At 40.2% G+C, this 21,805-nt stretch overlaps 1 long non-coding RNA gene across 1 annotated transcript; it reads left to right on the top strand.

Moving 5' to 3' along the window:
- Positions 1 to 261: 261 nt before the first annotated feature.
- Positions 262 to 8,000, top strand: LOC104240396 (uncharacterized). The gene is made up of 2 exons (XR_714405.2): positions 262 to 745; positions 7,333 to 8,000. It is a non-coding gene; the product is annotated as an uncharacterized lncRNA (long non-coding RNA).
- Positions 8,001 to 21,805: the final 13,805 nt, after the last annotated feature.

Below are 21,805 nucleotides of genomic sequence, written 5' to 3' on the forward strand. Positions count from 1 at the left end.
AAAGGATATTTGTTTTATTTTTTCGATTTCTTTTGGAGTAGTATTCGTAAAGAAAAAATCACGTGCTCACAGGTAATATAGGCATTGTATAGCTAAAAGAACCTTCCAAGACATTCCAAATGGGATTTTAGTGTAAGTTTTAATAATTTTGGTAGTAGTTACTTGGGGAACACGTTAGGAAATAAGGGACTAAGATTGAAAACAGAAAATTGAAGGGCTGCCCTTATCTTTGCCTATAAAAGGGCATTCCCATGCCTTAATATGGAGGTTTTTGGAAGCCATAGAATTTCTCCAAAAAAGTTCCTCAAGCTCTCCAGATCTGAAATTTGAATTTAGATCAAAACCCTTTCAAATTTTAACTCCCTTCATATAGAAAAAAAAAAACACAATAAAAACTTCAAAATTCCAAAAAGAGCTACTGCTCCATTAGGCAATAGGTGAATTTTAACCTACAGCTGCTGATTTACAAGTGTTTTTGGTTCAATCTTTAGATACTGTTATTTCAGAGATCTATTTGTTCCATTTTTGGGTGCTTTTCAGTTTCAGTCAAGTCGTTTTGGGTTAACTCTTTGGAATAACATACTAGTAGTGTGTTCTGAGTATTGGTTAAAGCCTATTTCGATCAAAAATACTCCAGTTAGTTGATTCTATTGGGTTCGATACATTTTTGGGATGCATTTGAGCTTTGTTCAGTGATTGCTGCTGACTGTTTCTACGTCTTCTTCATTTTGACTTCCAATTCCAGGTACTCATCGTGAAACTCAGTATTATGTAGACCTTTTGCTGAAAAAATGAAATGAAAACTGGAGCATCTGCTGAAAATCTGTCGTTTGTGAATCTCCTTACATTTTAGCAGATTCTATATGATTTGGTTTGCTGTACGATGTAACCAATTTGAATGTATGACTGAACTGGCAGAATTGTATTATGTAGGCTGCTGGACTGATTGATTTGTAGCTATTTAGCCTTGGATTTTGTATGATTAAAACTGGTTTAGAGTAACAATTTTCTGTTTTAAAACCCAAGTTCATAAACAAGTTTAAATTTGCAGTTAAACTGGAATTGGCATGCCGTCACGATGAATTCTATGTTTGGCTGAATGTGCGTCTTAGAGTAATTTCATAATGCAATTTGACAGTTCTAGGACAGTAGTAGAAGTCAGCAGCACATGGTTTTAATTATTTTCTCATTAGCTGATTTGTAAAGTCGTTTAAAAAATGTCACAAGTGTAAGTGAATCAATTAGTACCTTTGTTCATTTTAAAATCAGGACGATACAGTTATTCCTGTGGATGATCTGTGAGACCAATTGGCTAGTATAGGCATAGATCATCAGTAATAAAATGCTTTAATTTGAATTTCATTGCTGAATTCACTTTGACCCAAAGACGTCTAATTTCCAAGAGGCCCACTTCAGTGTAGTTCGTGTAATTAGACTATTTTGAGGCACGTCCCGCCAAGTCCCTGAATAATGGAACCAAGGCTTAGTTTAAAATGGTTACTTTGCTCATTCCATTCTCGGGCCTATTTTCAAAGTTTTCGATTCAAGTTGAATTGATAATTGAAATTTGGGTTTTGAATTAGGTAGCGGGTTCAGCTAAAAGGTACTCCCTTTTGTTTGGACCCGGACTAGAATTTGAAGCCCAACTTTTGATAATAATAACCAATTAGGGTTTTCTTTTCATTTAGAGACAAAAACAAAAAAAAAAAATAGGAAAATCTAGTCGCTTTTAGGTTTACCCTTTAAAATAAATGAGGCGAGTCTCGCCCAATAAAATATAAAATTGTGGGGCCCTCAATAAAGGTTTTATAAATATTTAGAAAATCGGGAAGGGTCGTTTAGCAAATTTCACGGCCCTCCCAAAAGACAATAACGCGTTAGACTCTTTTAGACGCGATTCTAATAAAATTACCTTCTTAAACTCGGGTGTGCATTTCATGCGACCCAAATCAAATCCCAAAACATTGAATAGGGTATGCTTAGGATTGCGGGTGCATTTCATGTGACGCAATCCGAAGGCACGCTTTAAACGACGTTCATCTTTCTTTTTTTAAAAAAAAAACATATTGAATAAAAGCGGTAAAAAGTGAAAATTGGCACATAGGTTCTTCATGTAATAAAATCAGATAATAAGCTAAATGCAACAGTTGAGCGACCGTGCTAGAACCACGGAACTCGGGAATGCCTAACACCTTCTCCCGGGTTAACAGAATTTCTTATCCGGATTTCTGGTTCGCGAACTGTTAACAGAGTCATGATTTTCCTCGGTTCGGGATTCAACCGGTGACTTGGGACACCATTAATCTCCCAAGTGGCGACTCTGAATAAATTATAACCAAATCCCGTTCCGATTGTCCTTTAAGTGGAAAAACTCCTTTATGCCCCTTGCGGGGTGTAGGTGAAAAAGAAGGTGCGACACTGGTACTGGAGGAGAATTTGTTCTATACATGATACATATGTAGCAGGTTATATAGAAAATGGATAGTAAACAAAGATAGGAAAATACACATTCAAGAGTGGCTACAACTAAAGAAGAGGAAAGCTGGAAAAATGGGCTTGGAGCAGAGGGTTGTGGAACAAAATGAATACTCCTAAACATAGCTTCATCTGTTGGCTTGCAATGCAAAGGAAATTGCTGAAAAAAGACAAAACATTGAGAATGAAAATAACTTAGGACGGTGAGTGTATGCTATGTGAAGGAAAAGAAGAGTCAGTTGACCACCTATTCTTTGAATGCACATTCTCTAAAATGTGCTTAGCTGAAATGCTCAAATGGCTTGGGATGAAATTAAAAACACAGAGATGACAGGGATATGGAGAAGGATGACAAGAATAGCTAAAAGGAAAATAGGAAGATCATTCACACAGGCAGTGTTGGCAGCAGTCATCTATCATATATGGAAAGCCAGAAATAAAGCAGTTTGGATGAAAAAAGTGCCAAGACCACAAGTTGTACTGGAGCAGATACAATATACATGCAAATATAGATGTTTGGAAGTTGTACAGAAGAAGAAGATCAAGAAAGAGATAAACTGGATCGAGAAACTATATAGATAGATAGATACGAAATGTATAGGAACATATAGATAGATTGGAATATAGCTGAGGTATAGAAATGACAGAAAGGATAGAGGAAAGAATGATGTAAAATCTGTATGTTTGGTTTGGGATGATTGAATAAAGATTTGTTTTCCACCAAAAAAAAAAATTAACGTCCAAATATATATTCAACGCACAATTGAAATTAAAAATAGAGAATATAATTACATTGATATAATAGGTGAATTCAAATATGTTGAATATCTTCTGAACCTAAAACATCAATATTTTGATTAGTTAAGGTAGTGATATAACATTTGTAATTATAGATAATATATTGTATGAGTTAATAACATATTATATTGTTGTATTTACCTAATATCTCTTTATAGACAGTGTTCTTGGTGTATATATTTTTTCATCTTGCTCTGCCATGGCCAATACTCTTATTTTTGACATCAATAGACCTCTTACAAGTACAATTTATAGCTACCTATGTGAAAAAATATATTGCAGCAATTACCTACCAAGTTTGGGATAGTACCTTAGTTATTGTCACCGAAAATATAAACGTACTGATAATTATTTTTTGACGAATTTAATTAAAAGATTATTCATTATTTTTTGGAGGCAAAATTTAAATACTTAGGAATAAACAAATGCATGGAACCATTTTGGCCTATCATTATATCATGTACAATTGCATAAGTCCTTTGAAGTGTCCAAATATCTTAGTAACATGATTGATGCATTTTTTTAAATAATAAAAAATTATTTGTACGTAATCACGCACGGATGAAAAAAGAAATAATACCTTATTTGGTATTTGTATTTTAAATTAATGACTACTAATGTGAAGACTTAACTTTGTGCCTATTCTCTATGTGCGCGCTACATATGGGACGTTTTTGCTCTTATAAAAATGACTTAAAATAACTAATAGTGCAAGTTCTATCAGAATACCAATAATAAGTATGATATTAGAGCAAGCAAAATTTGTAAAACATTATAGCATGGGAGATGCCACGAGAACCATGCTCACCATGCATTTTGAGATATGAGTGAATTGTAAACAAATGATCATATATGAGATATTGTAAACAAAAATTATAATTGACAAACAATTAATAATGCACGAACGATCATTATTACATAACTTTAAAAATATAGTACAAGACAAAAAATTTACTTTAATCAGAAGAAAATTTACTAATGTGGTCATCAGTTTATAGTAAAGCATGTACGATAGTGACTTCTTTGTGGTTAGCTCCTCCTTATTCTAAATTATTTTAGTATGTTAAATTGAATCCTAAACCTACACAAAAAAAATAAAATAATAGATATTGTATCCTAAACAAACACAAAAAGGACAATGGAAAAAAGAGGGGAGAAATTTAAAAATAGCCAGATTTACAACTGGTCATTCAAAAATAGCCCAGTTTCAAAAGTAATCGAAATTTAGACACTTTTCATTTAAAGATAAATTTGAGCGAAAACACTATTCAAAATCCGAAAAATACGCCCGCATATTATACGGGAGTTCCAGCATAAGTATGCTTGAACTCCCGCATATTATACGGGAGTTCCAGGATATCTATGCTGGAACTCCCGTATAATATGCGGGAGTTCAAGTATAATTATGCTGTAACTCCCGCATAATATACTGGAGTTCCAGCAAGTATAAATGTCTAGTATAATATACTGTAGTTTTGAGCACCGGTGCTCCAATCTCCCGTATATTATACAGGAGTCAGCAAAGCATACTGTATATTATACATGAGTCAGTATTTGCATTTTGTCTCTTCACCCATTTTTCAGCCCATGCTAGCTCCTCAGTCCATCCATATAATGCTCTCCTTATCCCTTATCATTGTAACAGATTGCCCCATAATTCAGCTGCATAAGAACACTCAAAGAATAGATGTTGAATAGTTTCATGCTCTTTTTTACACAGTACACACTCCCGGTCAACTTGCAATCCCCATTTACTCAACCTATCTTTAGTATACAACTTGCCATGTGCTTCCATTGTTAGTGTGAATGTCCACCTAGGGCATCCAACATTTCTACATACAACTCTCCTCCAGCTCACTTTGTTAAAGTTTCCTCTCAGGTTGTGGTATATTTGCTTGATTGAACACTTTTCATCCTTCTAATGTTTTCAAAATTAAAGCCTGCTTCCTCAAATGTCTTCTTTGCTTTCATAATCTTGCTCATCATCCATGATATTTGTTTCAGTTGTACTTCCCATATGCTCCTATCTCTGATGTAATAACTATGTACTCATTGAATCCAAAGTTTATTTTTCTCTTTGCATAAATTCCAGAACTGCTTACATACAGTAGCCTTGTTCCACAATATGATACTGATAATATTGAATCCCCCTGCTGACTTTCTCTTAAACACGATTACAACTATGGCTAAGTGTCACGACCCTAATTCACCAATCGTGAACACGTCATGACGATACTTAGTCACGATGACTAGGTAAGCCTAACAGTGCGGAAGTAACAACTAATACGAAAATATTAAATAAAAAGTTAAATAACTTAAGGAAATGTATATAACTTGCCGCTTGGCACATACACTTCGACACTATAAATTCTGAAACAGAAATCCCAAAACTCGAAATCTCACGGGCAACACAGGCTACAGAAAGTATATGATACGAATCTAACTCCGGAATGTCTACACAACCGAAAGAAAAGAAAATCAAATACTAAAGCTGGAATAAGATAGAGACTCCTGGTCTGCGGACGTGGTAGATATACCTCAAAGTCTCTAGTAGATGTCTCATGGATCACTGATAGTGCGCCTGACCGGAGGTACTTGGATCTGCACATGAAAAACATGCGCAGAAGAGGCGTGTACACCACAGTGGTACTCAGTAAGTGCCAAGCCTAACCTCGGTTGGGTAGTGACGAGGAAGGTCAGGGCCCTACTGAGATCAAACATAATAGTCAATATGATAATGAGAAGACAATATGAGTATAACCACAACGAGAATCTAGCAAGATAATAAGTAAAAATAGTAACAGAGAACAACACAATCAATGAATAGAGGTACAAACCACAACCAGATATTTATCATCGGGGATCTCCTGGTATCCCGAGGATCTCCTGGTATCCTCATCATAACACGAGGGATCTCCTAGTATCCTCCATTTTATACACGAGGGATCTCCAGTATCCTCTATTTTATACACGAGGGATCTCCTAGTATCCCGAGGATCTCCTAGTATCCTCCATATATAATCATTTCTGTGCCAGGGATCTCTTGGTATCCTGCACTCTCAGTCTTAGCAGATAACACGTACAGCGAGAGCTCTCGGGATGCTGTCCCGTAGTCCCAAATTGTAATCACACCACAACAATTCAAATATTGTATAATGCTAAGTGAGAACAATAAATAGGATTTCTAGTCTAGCATGCTTCACGGAGGACAAATAATACAGTTTAGGCAAATAAGCAAGTAAGTCAGCTAAACATGCTTTTCTTAAGCTAAATTGCATTTAGAATAGGCAATTACGCAAGAAAACATGGTTTAAATATTCTAAATAAAACGGATTTTCAACAATTAGCTCAAGTACGCGCTCGTCACCTCACGTACAAGGCATTCAATTACCAAATTTCATATCTTAAGGGACAAAATCCCCCACACAAGGTTAGACAAGCCACTTACCTCGAACAAGTGCAAGTCAACCCAAAACCATGCCTTTGCCACGAGTATCCGACTCCAAATGGCTCAAATCTATTCAATTAAATTGCATATCATCAATGATAATTCAAGTAATTGATTCTACAACTAAACTCCAAGATAATACGCGAAATTATGTAAAATGACCAAAATGCCCCTCGGGCCCCACATCTCGAAACCGGGTAAATTTTATATCTCCAGAAACCTCGCACCCTAACGAGTCTAACCATACCAAAATTATAAAATTCCCATATCATTTTGACCCTCAAATCAGTGATTATATCCAAGAGAGTTTTCTACATTTCCAACAAAATTCTCAGATTAAACGCCAAAACTTGTAATAGATTCGAGTTATACAACCAAAATTGAGTTAAGAACACTTACCCCAATGTTTTCCTTGAAAATCTCTCGAAAAATCGCTTCACCCGAGCTCCCTTGGTCCAAAAATGTTAAAAATGGCCGAAACCATGAAATAAAGCTTCTGCCCAGGTGATAACTATGATTTTTACACGTTTTATACCCATTCTTGCTTAAGCTTTGTGTGAGAATTGCCATGTATTAGTCCCAAAATGCTTACAAGTTGCGCTTGATTGCAGGTTTGAGTGACAAGATGACAAATGTCAAAGATCGGCTCAAAAAGGAGTGAAATCTGCCAAGTGTCAAAGACAAGTGAAGTGGGGAACAAAGAAGCCTAGTGCGGACCGCACTGCTTTGCCATGCAGCCGCGCTAGGAAGTTCAGAGACTGTGCATATCCAGCAGTGGCTTGCGCGGTCCGCACTGCTTTGGTGCGCGGCCGCGTGGGATGAAGGTCAGAGAGTTGATGATTCTTCCAAGACCCATACGCGGCCGCGCGTCTTTCCTACGCGGTCTGTGCCCTTCACCTACGCGGTCGCGCTCCTTTATGTGCGGTCCGCTCTTGTCAGCCAACGCGGCTGCGCCCATTTATGCGTGATCCGCGGCCGCACGTCATTTCTACGCGGTCCGCGCCCCCAACTTCAGATGAGAGGATTGAAGACCAATACCCCTATGCGGTTGCGCGACATTTATGCGCGGTCCGCGCCAGACCCGCAGGGGTATTTTTGTCCAGTTGTTCTTGTGTACTATAAATAGAACATTTTACCTTTTTAGGTCAATAATTAGATATCAGATAGCAGCTGCACTCGTGACTTCGAAGTTTTAGCCTATTTTGGGCAATTTCATCTTGTATTATCGTGGATTCTTGTAGATTAACACTGTAGTTAATTAATATGTCAATTTCATCTACTATTTCTTCAATTTTTGTTCTTATCATGTCTAACTAAACCCATTAGCTAGGGTTGTAGCTCAACCCTAGTGTGGGTAATTAATGGGAGTGATTGTTTAATGCTTGAATGATGTTGGGTGTTTGTTATTTGGGTTAATCTTATGTTTTCATTAGGATTTGGTGGTTGCAAACACTAAGTTTAGTTTAGTGGGTCTTGACTCTTCTTGAGAAAGAGAGTCTATGACCCCAAGATTGACCCAACAAGGAATTGGGATGGACCCATGAGAATGGTAGTCCCAATTAACGGGTTAAACCTCGAGAGAGTAATTACCCATCCTGAACCCTAAGTTGCTTGGGCAAATTTGCCTACCCAATTGGTCTCGAGAGAGTCAATTGGGCAAAATCACTCTCTCTACCAAGAGGTGTGAGAGTGAGTGCAATAGTGCAACGGTTATACATAATCCCCATAATCATCGTCCTTGTATTAGAAATCTCTACCTGTTATTTGACCACCTAGGTGAATGCCATGACCCTAGTGCCTTTCTCTATATTGCATACAATCTAGAATTAATATCTTAGCATAACTTAGTTTTATCTTGTAGTTGGTAAATTGTATTTGATAATTATAAAAACCCCAAAAATGTTAGAAGTACAATTAGGAGCTAAAACGCACTCCTAGACCAAATAAATACTCGACTGCATTCCAAGATCCCTATGGAAATTGACCCCGATACCACTATTGGGTAAAAATTTTAGCGCCCGCTCTTCATAAGGTTGAGTTTGCCGTGATCACTTTTTGGCGCCGTTGCCGAGGAGCTTTACGGTGTTTGACTATTTGTTGGCTAGTTTTGTGTTTTGCTTCTTTTTCCTTCTTTTCACTAACTTTATTTGTGTCAATTCACTCGGGGACCAATGGCTTTAAACGGATAAGATGCTCTTGGTAACGTGGGTGTGGAAGAGGTTGAAGACCTAGAATAAGAGGAGGTTTTACCACAAAGAAGGGGTAGAAATGCTCCGATTAATGCTAATGACAACATCCCAGACCCTCCTCCTGCTCCACCAAGAGTAGCACCAAGGGTTCTACCCAACCAAGGATATACCAGTGCCATAGTTCCTCCCCGAATCCGGGCGGGGAACATCCAAATCACCAATGTCATGCTCACTTTGCTCGAACAACGAGGGTACTTCACGAGCGCCTCTGACCAAAACGCATACAAGTATTTGAAGGGGTTTGTGGATACATGTTGGGGGAGCAAGCAGATAAATATTTCGGAAGATGCACTGAGGTTAATGCTTTTCCCCTTCTCACTTCGGGGGAAAGCATTGGATTGGTTAGAGAGACTCCCCAACCATTCCATAACAACGTGGGATGAGTTGGTGGATAAATTCATTGCCAAGTTCTTTTCTCCTAATCATATGACGGCTATTCGAGATGAGATTCTAGCTTTCAAGCAAGAGCCGACGGAACCTTTGCACGAGATATGGGAGAGATTTCGGACTATGGTAAAAGAGTGCCCAAACAATGACATGAACGATGTGATGATCCAACAAACGTTCTATCGGGGCATAAATACAACAAATCAGTGTATTGTGAATCAGTTGGCCGGTGGTAACTTTATGAAGCTTCCATATAATGAAGCTTGTGATGTTCTTGATGAAATGGCCGATACATCTTCGGCATGGCAAAGTCGGGCAAATGTTCCTCAAGGCAATTCCAATGTTATACATTTGCACAAGGAGCTACATCACTATGGACAAGCCATTGCAGAACTCACAACAACAATGAACCAATTGGCTAAGGCGCAACTTCAACAAGTTCAAAACCCGTTCCAAGTCAATGCCATGGAGGGAGTGAATATGATGAAAAGAAGGCAAAGAGGGCAACAACAACCTCAAGAAAATTTTGACAACTATGATGATGGTGGTGGTTATTCGAATGAATGTTATGATGACCAAAGTGAGGAAGTCCAATATGTCAACAACTACCAAGGGAATAAAGGTAATCAAGGGAATCAACAATGGAGACCCAAAGGTAATTGGGGAAATCAACAAGGTGGGAATTGGAATAACAATAACAATAAAAGAGGAAATTGGGGGAACAATAATTCAGGGAATCAAGGAAATTGGAATGGGAACAATAATTGGAATAACAACAATATTGGTCAAGGTGGGTGGAACAATAATGGTGGTCAAGGTAATAGGGGGCAAGGCTTTCAAAGGCCTTCGATGTATCAACAACCGAACAACCCACCTCCGTTTCAATCACAAGGGTCGATTTGTTTGAGCAAATGATGAAAAAGAACCAGAACTCCGATGCTCAATTGGCTTCCCATAACACTTCGATCCGTAACTTGGAAGTACAACTCGGGCAAATTTCGCAATCTCTCAACACTCGCCCAAAGGGTTCTATACCAAGTGATACGGTAGTGAACCCCAAGGGTGGGCACAATAACCATGTGATGACAGTTACTACAAGAAGTGGGAGAGGCGGTGATGTGCAAGCCTCAAAACGTAATCGAGTTGTCGTTGATGAAGAAGAGTTGCAAAATGATGAGATACCATTGGTAGTTGAGAATGTTGTTGAACCAAATGCAAGTGATGAGGTGAGAGTTGAAATTAATGAGGGTGAGGAGGATACTCAAGAGGTCGTGAACCCGTCTAGGGAACACGTCAGTGATATGCCCGAACCAGTGGTGCCAAATGCCAAGGCACCCTTGCCTAGGCCTCCTCCGCCATATCCTCAAAGGTTGGCCAAGCAAAAAGGTGACAACCAATTTAAAAAATTTATTGAGATGATGAAGAGTTTGACTATCAATGTGCCTTTGGTGGAGGCACTTGAACAAATGCCGAGCTATGCAAAGTTCATGAAGGACTTGGTTACTAAAAAGAGATCTATGGAGTACGAGACAATCAAGATGACGCACCAAGTGAGTTTCGTTGTACATTCCATGTCTCCAAAAGCTAGAGGATCCCGGAGCATTCACGATACCATGTACCATTGGAAGTGCCGATTTCGCAAAATCCCTATGTGATTTGGGGGCGAGTATAAATCTAATGCCATATTCGGTCTTCAAGACTTTGGGAATCGGACAACCTCGTCTAACTTCTATGAGGCTTCAAATGGCGAACCGATCAATGAAGCGGCCTTTGGGAATTATTGATGATGTCCTTGTTCGAGTTGATAAGTTCATATTGCCGGTCGACTTCGTTATCTTGGATTGTGAAGTGGATTTCGAGGTGCCTATTATTCTTGGAAGGCCTTTCCTAGCTACGGGGAAGGCCTTGGTTGATGTTGAAGCGGGAGAACTGACCGTCCGTGTTGGTGATGAAAAGGTGGTGTTCCACGTGTGCAAATCTATGAAACAACCAAATAGCACCGAAGTGTGCTTTTTATTGACATTGTCACGGCGGTGATAGTGGATGAAACATGCGCAATGGCGAATGTTGAGGACCCACTTGAGGTCGTGCTCTTGAACATGGATGTTGATGATGATGCCGGAAGGGTGGAGTGTGTGAACACATTGCATGGCATGGGCTCGTATTCTTATGAGCCGAGGAAGTTATCTCTAGATCTTGAAAATCGCAAAACTCCACCCACCAAGCCATCTATTGAGGATCCACCGGTGTTGGAGTTGAAACCACTTCCTCCTCACCTCAGGTATGAATTCTTGGGTCCCAATTTCACTTTACCAGTTATTCTTTCATCTTGCTTGACTAACGTGCAGGTTGACGCCACTTTGGCGGTTCTTCAAAAGCGCAAGAGGGCGATTGGATGGACTTTGGCCGATATTCAGGGTATTAGCCCCGCATTTTACATGCACAAGATCATATTGGAGGAGGATGGTAGGCCTTCTCTTGAACACCAAAGGAGACTCAATGAGGCCATGCAAGAAGTTGTCAAGAAAGAAGTTATCAAGTGGCTTAATGCCGGTGTGGTGTATCTTATTTCTGACAGTTCATGGACTTCTCCGGTGCAATGTGTGTCGAAGAGGGGAGGAATGACGGTGGTGACCAATGACAACAATGAGCTTATTCCGACTCATACTGTGACGGGTTGGAGAGTCTGTATGGACTATCGTAAGTTGAACAAGGTGACTAGAAAGGATCACTTCCCATTGTCGTTCCTTGACCAAATGCTTGATCGTCTTGCGGGCCGGGCTTTCTATTATTTCCTAGATGGGTATCATTATGGAACATTCGCTTTCTCTCGAATGCCATTTGGTTTATGTAATTCTCCGGCGACCTTCCAACGATGTATGATGGCAATCTTCACCGACATGGTGGAGGATATATTGGAGGTCTTCATGGATGATTTTAGTGTGGCTGGGGACTTATTTGGTGAATGCTTGCTAAACTTGGATCATGTGTTGGCCCGATGTGAATACACAAACTTGGTTCTCAATTAGGAGAAATGCCATTTCATGGTAGAAGAAGGTATTGTGTTAGGTCACAAGATTTTTAAAAGAGGTATTGAGGTTGACAAGGCGAAAATTGAGGTGATCTCAAGGCTACCTCCCCCTACTTCTGTCAAAGGGGTGAGGAATTTTCTTGGACACGCGGGTTTCTACCGAAGATTCATCAAAGACTTTTCTAAGGTAGTTAACCCGTTGTGTAAATTTCTAGAGAAAGATGCCAAATATGTGTTCGATGAGAGATGTATGGAGGCTTTCAAGCTTCTAAAGCAAAAGTTGACGACTACCCCCATCATTACAGCACCAAATTGGAGCTTGCCCTTTGAGCTCATGTGCGACGCTAGTGATGTTGCGGTGGGGGCGGTCTTAGGCCAAAGAATCAACAAGATGTTCCATCCGGTGTACTACTCGAGTAAGACAATGAACGAAGCTCAAAGGAATTACACGGTCACCGAGAAGGAATTGCTTGCCATTGTTTTTGCCATGGAAAAGTTTCGCCCGTACATTATGGGGGCCAAAGTGATTATCCATACCGATCACGCTGCCCTTAGGTACTTGATGACCAAGAAAGATTCAAAAGAGAGGTTAATAAGATGGGTGCTCCTTCTTCAGGAATTTGATTTGGAGATTGTTGATAGAAAGGGAAGTGAAAACCAAGTGGCGGACCACTTATCTCGATTGGAAGAGGAAGGGAGGCCTTCGGACGGCCTTGAAATAAATGATACTTTTCCGGATGAACAACTCCTCTCGGTTTCAATGCTAGACATGTCGTGGTTTGCCGATTGCCAACTATCTTGTTACCGCTGTGGTCCCGTATGAACTCTCTTCCAACCAAGGAAGAAGCTCAAGCGAGATTGTTTGGACTATTATTGGGATGAGCCGTATCTTTTCAAAATTTGCACTAATAGTGTAATTCGCCGGTATGTTCCCGAAGAAGAGCAGTTGAGTATTGTGGAAGCTTGTCACTCTTCGCCCTGTGGTGGCCATCATGGCGGGGCGAGTACGGCGTCTAAAGTGCTTAGTTGTGGTTTCTATTGGCCTTCTTTGTTCAAGGACGCTGGTGATTTTGTCAAGAGATGTGATGAATGCCAACGAGCCGGAGGGATTTCTAAGAAAGATGAGATGCCCCTTAACATGATTCTAGAGGTTGACATTTTTTATGTTTGGGGGATCGACTTTATGGGCCCGTTCGTGAGTTCTTGTGGGAACACCTAAATCTTGGTAGTGGTTGATTATGTGTCGAAATGGGCCGAGGCCATCGCTTTGCCCAACAACTAAGCTCGAAGTGTGGTAGCGTTCTTGAAAAAGAGTATCTTCACTAGGTTTGGCACTCCACGTGCTATCATTAGTGATGGTGGGTCTCATTTTTGCAACCAGGCTTTTGATTCTTTTCTTGACAAGTATGGGGTAAATCACAAGGTGACCACTCCTTATCATCCTCAAGCGAGTGGCCAAGTTGAGGTTTCTAACCGAGAGATCAAGAGTATTTTGTCCAAGAATGTCAATGCAAATAGGACCGACTGGTCGAAGAAATTGGATGATGATCTTTGGGCTTATCGTACAGCTTTTAAGACCCTGATTGGTATGTCACCATACCGGTTGGTATTTGGGAAGGCTTGTCACCTACCGGTGGAATTGGAGCATAAGGCTATGTGGGCCTTGAAAAAGTTGAACTTAGAATGGGACATTGCAGCAAATCTCCGGGTTGAACAATTGAATGAACTTGATGAGTTTAGGTTTCATGCTTACTCGAGCTCGTCCTTGTATAAAGACAAGATGAAGTACCTTCACGACAAGTATGATCGGGGAAAAGAATTCAAGGTTGGAGATATGGTTCTCCTTTTCAACTCCCAGTTAAGGTTATTTTCGAGCAAGCTAAAGTCTAAGTGGAGCGGTCCATTTGAAGTGGTTGGTGTAACTCCTTTTGGTGCCATTGATCTCAAAATAAGAATGGTGAAGTTTTCCGGGTCAATGGGCATCATGTCAAGCACTATTTGGGAAAGTTTGATGATAGCCATATGGTGTCACTCATTCATTTGAAGTGACCTTGATGGTAACATGCGTCATGCTGCGACGTTAAATCATGCGCTTTTTGGGAGGCAGCCCATATCTTTTTGTTTCTGTTTGTTTTCTGTTGTAGATTAGGATTTTTGAGCTGATAGTTTGTGAAGTGTTGCAGGGATAATGTTGAACCATTGCAGGACAAAAAGTAAATAAAAAAAATTACTGGGTCTCTGAAGTTTGCCCACGCGGCCGCGCACCAAAACAGTGCGGTTCGCATAGGCCTAAGAAAATAAGGAGTTAAGTCTCAGAAGGTCCAGCGCGGCCGTGTCACATTTCTGTGTGGTCCGCGCTAGGCAGACCAAAAGATGCAGTTCTCTGACAGGATCCCACGCGGCCACACCAAAGCAGTGCAGTCCGCGTTGGGAAAACACAAAATACTGGTTCTCTGACAAAACTCCCACGCGGCCGCGCACCAAAACAGTGCGGTCCACATGGCTAGAAATCCAGCGCGGTCTGCGGCAATTTCTGCACGGCCACGCTGGTAGGTAGGTGAAGGGGCCCATGGATTTCTATAAATAGAGACCGTAGGCCTCATTTTACCCTTTTTGCACTTTTACTCAATGAGCCTAAAAATTGACTATTCATCAAGACCTTTGCTTTACATAGTTGAAATTGCGTAATCCCTAGTAACACTTCTTGCTAATCTCACTCATAGTTTAATTTTTTGATTATTTTATTTTAATCCCCATTAGTATAACTTCTTATTTCATCTCTTTCTTCTTAGTTTACACTGTTAGGTTAGATTTTTGTGTGTTTATGTTGAACAATGGGCATGAATTCATCATTAGTAATTGAGTAGGGACAATTTGGACCCATAATTTGCACAAAAATTGGACTTGAAATGAAAAACTCCTGACTTAGTTACGTATAAGCCCTGCGCGGACGCGCTACCTTTCTGCGCGGTTCGCGCTGCCTCTTTTGTGTGAATGTTGTCTATTCTGCGCGGTCCGCATAGCATTGTTGCGTGGTCCGCGCTGGCCTAGTGCGTTCGCGGTCCAAAACAGTGCGGACTGTGTTGGTTAATGTTTAGAGAGTGTGCGATTGGGTGACTGATAAGTGCGGTTCGCGCTCCATTCTTGCGCGGTCCGCGCTGAACCAACGCGGCCGCTGTCCAAATCAGTGCGGACCGCGTTGGTGAGTTCAGAGAGGGGTGAGTTTGGAACCCTATCAAGCGCGGTCAGCGCTCCACTTTCATGCGGTCCGCGCTGCCTCAGCGCGACCGCGTGACTCTTTTGTATGGTCCGCACCTGCTTTTCTGCCTCACTGTGTCTGCAATATTAAACTCAACTGTATCATCTTATTCACTGCATATGCTTCAACTAACAATGTTAAACATGTATTCCTTGTAGATCATGGTTAAACAATGTGGGGGAAAAGAACAACAACCCGGGAGAGGTGGTTCCTCCCGAAGGGGGAGAGGAAAGAGAATTGTTAGACTCACTCCCCAGGTTCGGGAGAATATCAGAAAAACTCGCAAGATAATACGGGAAGCCGATAGAGCTGCATCCCATTCCACGGGGAGTGAGTATGCACCTTCACGGAGCATCACCTCAGAGTCTCCCCCCACGCACATGTCTATATCATTCCAGCTGCATGACACTCCATCACCTAATCATGATCATACAACCACCTCCAAGAAACCAGTAAATGTTGTCTCAGATTCATCTAATGAGTTTGAGGCAGGAAGTGAAGAACAATACTCCACCTCCCTCACAGCTTCATTATCTGGGGAGAGTGGAAGATATGGTGAGGGAGGTGAACCTCAAGTTGGGGGAGTGGAGCGAACCAGAAAACCGAAAGCATGGGCAGATAGATTTGTCAGTGAGGTAGCGTTCCACAGATTTAGAGATTGGTGGCCCAAAAGAAAATTGATCCTGGAGAGAAAGTTTATTGACTCTGATCTTGTTCCTCTCAACCCACATGTGCAAGCACAATTCTGTACTAGAGAGAGATGGGGTTTCTACAAGGAGCGTTGTGTAGTCGCCAATGAACATATGGTGAAAGAATTTTATTGCGATGTTCATCATGTGGTGAAAGACTCAAAGGCGACGAAAGTGCGGGAAAAATTGGTAATGTTTGATGGGAAGTCACTGAATGAATTTTTGGGGTCCAACGATGAGGACGAATCCCAATACTTAGAAAATCTGGAAATAAAAGAAGAGGTTTGTCCTTGGTTGGCCCAGCACCTGGCAGCGTCGGGCACTGTCCCAATATGGTTGAAGTCAGGGGAGAAGATTCTGCGGAACACTCTAAATTTCGAGGCAAAGGGTTGGTTGACTTTCGTGTGTAGTAGACTTGATCCCTCCACCCATGATCACACGATTCCTATTGACCGTGTTGTTCTAGTGGCATCTATCATGGCCGGGTTTCCTCTGAATGTGGGCAACATTATATCGAGGGTGATTTCTACAGTCGGACAGGAGACCAACACAAACTATCCCTTCCCGAACACTCTTTCCCTGTACTTTAGAGAATTGAAGGTGAAGAAAAAGAGATTTGATGTCAAGGTAGATCCGAGTGGCCCCTATTCATGGTACAGTCAGTTGGGTCCAGACAACCCATAGAAGTACAAACAACATCAGGCATCCACTTCCACTGCACTTGGCCAGTCTGAGGAACCAGCGGTTATTGAGCATACTACTGAGCCATCCACCATCCCTACCACCGGTGAGACATTGGCCCCGGGTCCTTCTTCTGTTGCTAGTGCCTCTACTTCAGCGGACCCGGTTGTCCCTTCGTCGAAGAATCACCGGTTCACTGCCAACCAGCTCACTCATTCTTTAGCCAGTTTGAACAACTGGATGTCAGCTGCGACATCCAAATTGTCCAACTTGGCCATTGTAGTTCAGGCACAGTCAGTTCCTGCCACCATTGAGATTCCTCCTTCCATTGAGGAAACACTGAAGAAGATCTTGGACAACCAGGAAAAGATGATAGAGAAGCAGGATCACTTGACTAAAGCAGTTGGGGCACATAGCAAGGCATTGGAAAAATTGGCTAAGGAGCACAAGAAGTTAAGGAAGCAAATGGCTTCAAAGGAGTCAGTGACGAAGCTGAGGGAAGATGTGGATAAGCTCTTAGCGGACCAGATACCACTTGATTTACTATTTGAGGACCCAGTTGTAGATCCGGCAGCAGTTCAGCCACAGCAAGAGGAGGCTCCAAGGCAGCCGAGGAAGAAGAGGAAACTCCCTAGCACTGAGGGAGTTGTGATAGAGGTGGCACAGATTCAGGAGGGTACCTCCAGTGCTCCACCAGACATTCAGCCCGTTCATGATCCGACCTTTGTCCCAGCAGCACAGCACCAGGTCGGGAACCAGTCTGAGGTTCCCGCCAGTACTGAGGACTAGGGGCTCACTGATCAGCACATGGTAGCGGATCAGGCTTGAGGGGCCATTCTATTTACTTTACCTGTCCTTCTATGTTTATTTTGGCAGTTGGCATTGGGGACAATGCCAGCTTTTATTCGTGGGGGTGTGCCCTACTATTTGATGGATGACTGTATATGACTGTTAGCATACTTGTAGTTGATAGATAGTTTGTATATAAATTTTCATTCTAGATGCTTTACCAATTTCTGTATATATTCAGTACCCCCAGTCGTATATTCTACCCCCCTTTTGTGCATATTCATTCGGTTTTTCATTTTGGTTTTCTTGGTTTTCTATTTTTGTTAAAATTTTTCGTTTTAGTTGCAAAGTTCAGCTCGTAGCCTTTTTGTTTTGTTTTAGAGTTTGCAATAAGCCCTTGATTTTCTTAATGTCACGGTTCTTTCCAAGGATAGAGTGTTGTGTGAACCGGGTGGTTCTTCCCAATGATAGATGGTGTGACAGGAATTTCATTGGATCGCTATTTTGAAGAAGTTGAAGTGTTTCGTGGTGGTTTCGTTTAGTATTTCAAATGAAGTGTACGGAGAGATACCCTTGCCAAAGGAAATGTTAAGCTTGAAGGGTAACACGTGTATTGGCGTTTCAGTGTTAGAAGGAATGCTTTGTATTTATTCTAATTCTACTCGTCCGAGGAACGAAACTTTTAAGTTATGAATATGATGTCGAGGAATCTTGGACTGGATTGTTAACTATAGAAGATCCTTGGATTTGTAATGCCGCACCGAAATATAGGTTTGCAGATGGTGAAGTACTATTCCGGTGCCTTCTTCATCAACAACCTGGGAATGGGTTTAGGACACCCAGTGGACCATTTGTATCATGGCCTCGATGGGATGGCATTCAGAATGGATACGCTTTTACAGAAAGCTTGATCTCTCCAAAATCGCTTACTTATTAATTTCTTATGTATGATCGATGCACTTTTTCTTTTTTTCCCAGTTATCATGTTACAACCTCGTATTCTTATTAGTTTACCTATTGTTCACCAGTTTTTAAGGTTTCAAGATGTATTTACTAAAGTTTTTTTTTTGTGAGAAAAACAGGAGTCTCCTGACCATTTTACTTCTTCAATGGGAGGAACAGACTGTAGGGGACGTTTCTCAGCTTGTTTGAATGTGGGAAATTGAGAAGAGTGCAATGCTAATAATATCATCAAGTCTCAAATTTGTTACTCCAATATTCCCTTGCATAGTAATTGAAATTTGCAAAAAAGATAATTCGAATGTATTTTGTAGATTAAGTTACTATATCTCTACTCTCATTGTTTTTTAATCATATGCCCTGTACCTCATAACTTTATTGGGATATATTTATCAGTGAATGCCTCTTAAATGTATCGTTATCAGGAATGCTGGAAAATATTACTAGTAATGTCTACTTTAGCCAACTCTCGTGTAGTCCCCTTCCCCTTATTTTATTTTTTAAAATTTAGATCGTTCTTTGTCACAATTTATCCCCAACATAATTACTAAAACTGAAATTTTATATTGTTTCATGTACTTTTACAAGCAAACTTTATATATTTAAAGTTAAAGAAACTGAAATCAATGCAAATATTATACAATTGTATAGTTGTAAAATTACCATGGCTAAATGAGGGGAAAAAAGTTTCTCAACTAGAAGAAAGAAGTGGTTAACTCCATTTTGAGATGTCAAAACTCAAAATAAGCACACCATCCAAAGACGGATATGTACATGAAAATGTAAAATTTGCGATATTTATATGCATTGAATTAACTTAGCAGAATATTGCAGAGCGATCCTCATGTATCAAGATACAACAATAATCAGTAACTCACTAATAGACTATTAGTGAATGGCCCATTTTTGACTTATTAAAAGAAAGAATGACCCATCTTTTGCTCTTCTGTTGTCAAACTATTCAGTGCAATAATATGTTATGCAGCTTAAAGAGGAGCTGCAAGTTTCATCAGCAGCAGCAACAAGGACGTGGTAGCAGCCGAAATGCCGGATTCCTGCTATGGTGTTTTCTTGCCCATGCTGACGCGGGAGCTCAGGATCTTGAAAGATTTATAACCTCTCAATGTCAAAAAGAGAGCAAGGTGACTGCCACTATAAAAGCTTCAAGCTTTATTAGGATTCCATGAATTGAGAGGGTGTAAAGGTCATTTCCAGCCTCCATACCTGCATGTCGTAACAAAACACAACTGCATCATTTGTGAATCATAAATCTATGGAAAAAAAAAAATAACCAAGTACAATACAGTAAGTAACAGGGAAGTTCAATATTAATTGCACGTTCTGTACAAACAAAAGTCAAGATTTGAGATCATAAAGCACATCTTTTAGTTGAATATTATTTTTTATACGCAGTTTTATAGTTTAATATTGTTATAATAGGAAGATGGGGTTTTTCAGTGAAGTAGCATGAGCTCTACATGTATAGCGGTTTTAAATTGTTATAACAGAAAAACATCATCAATAGATGCAAACAGGGAGTTGGAGTTTACCAGTAAAGCATACCATCAGCAAAACACAGTATATTATTTGCTCTTACTTGAGTACAACAACTGAGACTAGTAGTTCAGATGGATAAGTAATCACTCATAAATATTGAACATAGAGAAGAAGAGTGCTCAAATCAATTGAGTAAAATAACTCAAATTTTCAATCTTTTACCACTCATAACTATAACAAATTAATAACATGAAATTTTACATCATATACGAAGCTACTTACATATGTGCCTGTTGATAGAAACACCGGCGGCTTAGGAAAATGTACCACAAAGAAAAAGATTTTAGTACCTGTGTAATAAAGATACACCATTTACCAGTAATATCTATGATTTCACCTAAATAGATGATAATGTTTTAAGTGATGAATATAAATTAGTTTACCAAAAAATGGGAGAAAAAAAAAGACGGAAGTAACCCAAACAGTGAAAGGAATGTGTTACTATCTCAAAGAAAACAATGAAAGAAATATATTTTGTTAATGATGCCGACACGCAATCTCCCGTATAGTACACAATTATTTCTACAGTATCACTTTTAGGTTCCCAACTGATATTCTCAGAAAGTAGGACACAAACTTTATGAACATGTATCATGTGAGCAGAGGCGGAACCAGCACTTAAGTTTATGGGTCGAGAATCTAATCTGTTGTTGAAGTTACTGGGTTCTAAATTAATAAATTATATATATTCGATGAATTTCTTAAGACAAATATGTGGTACGAATAAAAGCTACTGGGTTCGGCCGAACCCATAGGTCATATTCTAGCTCCGCCCCTGCATGTGAGTGATCATATAGGGTGAGGTCAGGCATCTAACTAAGATTTTCCTTTAAAGCAAAGACTATTCCATAGGTAAAATAACCAGCTACCGGAGGCAACATCTGTGATTCTGATTCTGATAAGATTTGATGACCAGCAGAAGACAACATCATATGATTCTTAAAATAGCTTCATTGCTGCGTTAACAATAGTAATAAAGAGCGATAATAAGTGGGCAAAAGTGATAACAGTAGGGAAGCTGATTATACAGCATTGTCCTACTCAGGCGCATCATGCTGAAAAGCTACCAGACAGTTAGTATACAAAAGATGTTGCAAGTTAGATTAACAAAAAGATACTTGCAGTTTATGTCTCTGTCATGTAGTCAACAATTTCCTTCAAGTCTTTTAAATTGCAACCCGGTGTTCTTTCTATTCCTCTCTTCTTCATCCTCCTCTTTGTTTGAGCTACTTCATCCCAACGACCAGCTGTAGCATATATGTTGACAAGCAACAAATAATGCCTAAAATTCTTGGGATCTTCCTCAATGAACTTATTTGCAATTTGTTCTCCTAAAATTACATCCCCTCTAAAGCGGGTTGAGCCAAGTAATTCAGACCACAATGAGGATTCCAGTGGTAAATTGCTCTCCGCTGGTATGTCCATTGTTTTTATTGCCTCTTGCATTAGGCTAGCATTTGCCAGAAGATTAGCCATGCACCA

The sequence above is a fragment of the Nicotiana sylvestris genome, chromosome 5 (assembly GCF_000393655.2).
Source record: "Nicotiana sylvestris chromosome 5, ASM39365v2, whole genome shotgun sequence".
In the NCBI taxonomy this organism is placed as follows: Eukaryota; Viridiplantae; Streptophyta; class Magnoliopsida; order Solanales; family Solanaceae; genus Nicotiana; species Nicotiana sylvestris.